At 31.8% G+C, this 5,347-nt stretch overlaps 1 long non-coding RNA gene across 1 annotated transcript; it reads right to left on the reverse strand.

Moving 5' to 3' along the window:
- Positions 1-810: 810 nt before the first annotated feature.
- LOC125370456 lies at positions 811-2,261 on the reverse strand. The gene is made up of 2 exons (XR_007216454.1): positions 1,837-2,261; positions 811-1,008 (listed from the first exon to the last, which is right to left on the reverse strand). It is a non-coding gene; the product is annotated as an uncharacterized LOC125370456 (long non-coding RNA).
- Between the last annotated feature and the right edge of the window lie 3,086 nt (positions 2,262-5,347).

A 5,347-nucleotide genomic window follows, 5' to 3' on the forward strand; every position in this document is an offset into this window, starting at 1 on the left:
TTTTGAGAAATTTGAAATATTTTAAAACATAAGTACAATATCAACACTTGAAGAATGATTACATCAACACTTCAATTTATTTGTCAAGATCAAAATAAGGAATTAAGCCACGTGACAAGGCACTTAGGCTAACAATTGGGTATAGTAAGAGTCATATAAAAATAATAAGTTATCAATAAAGAATTCATTGCCCAAGGTAATATGTCATGGGACCTTCATATGATGATTATTGATTTAACATGGAAATTTTTTGCCAAGGTTGTACAAATGAAGATTATGAAAAGTGTTTTATAGATCTTATTCAAAATATTATATGCAATTATTAAGAACAAATATGATTGTTTCAATTATAGAGTTGACACTTGCATCCATACTCTATGAATCAATTGGGATAGAAGTACGATAAAATGATTGAATTACATTGCAAGATTATTCACTAAAAATATTAACTAAATTATTTTAATCATTCCTACACATTTGGGTAGTCATGATACATTACTAGATGCCAATATTGATCTATGAATATTGATTAATTTTAATTAGATAATTAATATTGAATTAAAGAAGTTTAATTCATAATCCATATTCATTGCCAACAATTTAGGAATCTTTTTGGTCATATACACAAATAGTCATTAAATGGTAATTAATTTGAGACTTTAATTGTCACGACCCGATCTGTGGGTCCGTGATCGATACTAGGGAATGGGTAGGCTTAAGACCATCGAATCCCGTAGTAAGCCTTACTAACCGATAATTCAATAAAATGCTTATGAAATATCATATTTATCCTGACTGAGATGCCATAAATAATTCTAACTGGTCTTTATAATATCTCACGTCTATCATGGACTAGAATAATCATAACAAATTAAAAGTACTTTACTGCGCAAGATCTAGAGTATGAAATAACTAAAAATATAAAAGTACAGATTATTTACAACGAGCCCGATGAAGAAAGAAATCGGACTGTCATAATGCATGATGGCGAAGAATTCTAACTGTCACCTGAAAAATAAAAATGAGATTGTCAGTCTCGGGAGTGAGTTAAAATCAAATAATCCTATGACTAATGCAGTCTCCTCTATAAAATAATACTTATTATCTCAGTATAACATGCCATTGTACATCAAATGCGAGTCATACCATAATAAAAAATATAAAATACATTTCAAGACTTATGGGATGAGTGGCTCAGTAGAACTCTAACCCCAAATACTAGCAGCCTTTCGACTCTCTTATTCCAATAGGTCTGGCGTCTAGAAAGCGAATCTCGACTAGGGTCCTTACATCCAACCTGAACACTTGATTCCCAACTAAGCCGGCGCCTAGAGAGCATTGCTCGACTAGGGACCTTTCTCCGGCAGTTAACTTTCACAACCTAGAGAGTTATACTCGACCAGGGCAAAAATCCAAAATAACATTGTTACCTATCTCTGATTATTACCAGTGCGCACGCGGTCCTGATATAATCCATCAAGTGGCATGTTCTACTATAGCCTCATCCCAATGTCACAATCATAACACATATATATTAATCATAGTCTAACATAATCATTCAACACATACCGAAATAAAGATTTAGAAATTTGGATAAAGCAAACATGCATTTTGTGTATATAAATAATAATAATTGTATTAAAATAACATTAATTATGATATCAAAATAACGATATAATTTCAATAATAATATTATTAAAATTATTCTTAGTAATTAATAATTAAATGAAATTATTTATAATGCGATACTGATAATCGCATTAGACATAAATTACTAAAGCATCGTATTAAATTTAGACATAACAATAGTGCAGTGATTATATGATTTTAACTTACATTTCTGACGCGCTCCTCAGTCGTTACGTTACGGATTAAGGAAGAAACTGACCTACCCTGGTAGCATGAAGAAAGCTATCGGTTAAGCCTAAGATTGGCTGGTTCGGCGGATAAGAAGGAGCTCAATTCAAATATCAATTTGGCTCATTCATCTCTTGGTGTTGATTGTTACAGGTCTCTCAGTCTGCTCCTATGCCTCAGGTGGAGCTGGCGGGAAGGATGGATTATCTATCTATGAAAACACTCAATTAATAGATATTCTTAAATTTTTTTTCTAGGCCTAGACCCTTAGATTAGACTACCTAAAATTAATTTAGACTCAAGAAATTTGTCGAAAATTCAGTAGAACTTCTCCTACATTACGAACATTTACCCCCTGTAAAAGGGGTCCAGAACCTGCCAAAGTGTAACACCCCAACTCAAACTTCCCATTGAATAGCAATATATATATATATATATATATAACTTTATAAACATAATTTACTACTTAGTTACAATATACATTCATACAATTTAAGTGGCATGACATACTTAATATATATAAGAAATATTTATACAGAGTTTAATTCACACAAGTTCCCAAAATGCCCCAATGCTTTAGATAACTCCTCCGGCCCACGATAATATTGGACTGATGCAAAAGAGCAATGCATGACTAAGGCTATCTACAACTGCACTAACTTTGAAAAAAAAATTGCTAAGGAATGAGCTAGCGACTCAATAAGCATTTAATTTACTAAACTATAGTATATTAGGCTAGAATTATCAAATCTTTATCAATACAGGAAAATTATACCAACACTTAACTAACAATCACAAAATCAACCATTTCGGTTATTCTCATAAACATATAATTTCATCTCACGTAATGCAAATAATCTCAAACTCAACCAAGTCAAATAATTCAATTCCACATTATTTCTATCAAATTAGGATCAGATGACTCATCCTTACATTTCCTCACATTTTTAAATTTCAGTAACCACTTGACAAGACTATCCGCTCGGTCTTGCCATCTCACATACTCGGGTAGCTATCCCGTCAGCTTTCCGATCACACAATATCCATACAAAAGTTATCAATCCTTAATCACAATCATTTCACTTCACAACACATCACAATCAATTCACTTCACAACACATCACAATCAATTCACTTTATAACAAGCCAAAACATAACTAATATCAACTCGGTCAACCAAGAAATTATCAAGTAATCAAACAGCAGTCCCTACTCAATATACACAAAGTTTAGTCTATTAAATACTTACCAAAAGTTATAGGATAACAAAGTAATCCTATTCTTTTTCTCTTACCACTTCCTTGCCTTTGGATGAACCTATTCACATATTCAATACAAATACAATTCAATCACAAGGCATAAATATATATATATATATATATATATATATATATATATATATTTACTATCAATAAAATATCACATTTCAACAAAATAACATATATTTTAGATATTAATATGATGCATGAGATGAATGACAATAAATCAACATATTTGTTGATGAAGGCAGCTTGTAGGTACTGACTTAGAAATTACACTAAAACTTATGTACAATTAATAAAAATCTCATATTTTCCAGAATTACACTTCCATTTTTATAGAAACCATAGCAGAAAGAATCACCTCAAAATCATTGGTATAGAAATAGTTATGGCATTTTCTATACAGCTGCTCAAATTTCCATCTAAGCGAACAGGAAAAAGTTTCCTATTAAATGACCAATCAAACGAATGAATTTTCTGATGAAACTCTCCATATAAAGTTAACATTCTAAAGTTTCTATAGACACTAATTTTACTCAATTTAAACTTTTCTAGCTCAAGTTGTGAAACACACAATTAGCAACAAATTTCTGAATCCTAAGCCCGATTTCTGCTTAAAACAGTTTCGGGCAGGCCATATTAAGTTCAACATATCTCACGTTATACTCAACCAAAAATTATGAAATTTTTCAGACATATACTACATATATAAATGAACAACTTTCATGTTTAACTCTCTGCTTGGTTCAGCCTCTAAATGCCTCAAAATGTCAGCACAAAAACCAGGTCACCTGCTGAACCAAAAACAGAGCAGCAGCAAAATCGAACCTCATAAGTTCCTACTCACTCAACAATCTGCAAAACCATTTTACAGAGATATTCTTGAGACATATACCTACAACTTTCATGTTTGAAAATTTTCGAGATAAAGCCTCTAAGGTCACGAAATCATAAGTGAAAAATCTGCCCAGAAATTTCAGCTTCAAGATCACAAGTAAAAGCATGTTTACTCTTAATTAAACAATTCCAAAACACATAATCATCAACAATTTCATATCATTAACCCTAATTTACAGCAAAATCAAGCAATTAAAATTACTCACCTTTGTTTTCCTTGATTAAGAAAGCCCAAATCTTTCAAGCTTAAAAGAAGAATTTGATTTTCACTTACTAAAAGTTTTGTAGAGTTTGATTTGCAAAATCAAAGTTGAAGAAGTAAAGGAGAAAAATGAGAGAGACAAAGAAGAAAAGGAAATTGGAAAGCATACGTAGATAAGAACAAATGAAAGAGGTGGTATATTGGTGTGGAAATAGGCAAATTACAATTTAATCCTCTTTCTTTCTAACTTTTCAATTTAGTCCAAAATCATTACTTTTCAATTAAATCAATATGTAACTAAATAATTTATTTATCTACCACATAATATAATAAAATAGATCATATATAATCATGATGCAAATGACATGTTTAATGACATGCTAATAAATATTAATTATTAATAAAAAGAAATAAATAAATTTGGTTGTGACAATTCCTACCCACTTAAAAAATTTCGTCCTCGAAATTAACTAATCGCCAACAGACATGCCAAATAAGCTCGGGTATTTATCCATCATATGCTTCTCTACTTCCCAAGTTGCTTCCTTAGATGAATGTTGACTCCATTTCACCTTTACCATAGGAATTTCCTTGTTTCTTAATTTTCTAACCTGTCGGTCTAATATCTGAATCGGTTCTTCAACATATGTGAGTTTCTCAGAAACTTCAATTTCTGGTATCTTGATGACATGGCTAGGATCAGATCGATATCGTCGAAGCATAGAAACATGGAAAACATTATGTACTTGAGCTAACTCTGGGGGTAATGCAAGTCTATAGGCTAAAGGACCAACCCGCTCTAAAATCTCATACTGACTAGATATATCGAGGACTTAGTTTACCTTGTTTACCAAATCGAAGGATACCCCTCCATGGTGATACTCTCAAGAAAACCTTATCCCCAACTTCATACTCAATTCCCCTTCTGTGTTTATCTGCATAGCTTTTCTGTCTATCTTGTGCGGCCTTGATACACTGCTTCACAACTTGTATCTTGTCTACTGTTTCTTGAATAATTTCAGGACCTTCCAATTGTCTCAACCCTTCTACATCCCAACATATAGGGCTTCTACATTTTCTCCCATATAATGCCTCGTATGGTGGCATACCAATACTAGAATGAAAACTA

Source organism: Ricinus communis, chromosome 6 (genome assembly GCF_019578655.1).
Source record: "Ricinus communis isolate WT05 ecotype wild-type chromosome 6, ASM1957865v1, whole genome shotgun sequence".
Classification (NCBI taxonomy): domain Eukaryota; kingdom Viridiplantae; phylum Streptophyta; class Magnoliopsida; order Malpighiales; family Euphorbiaceae; genus Ricinus; species Ricinus communis.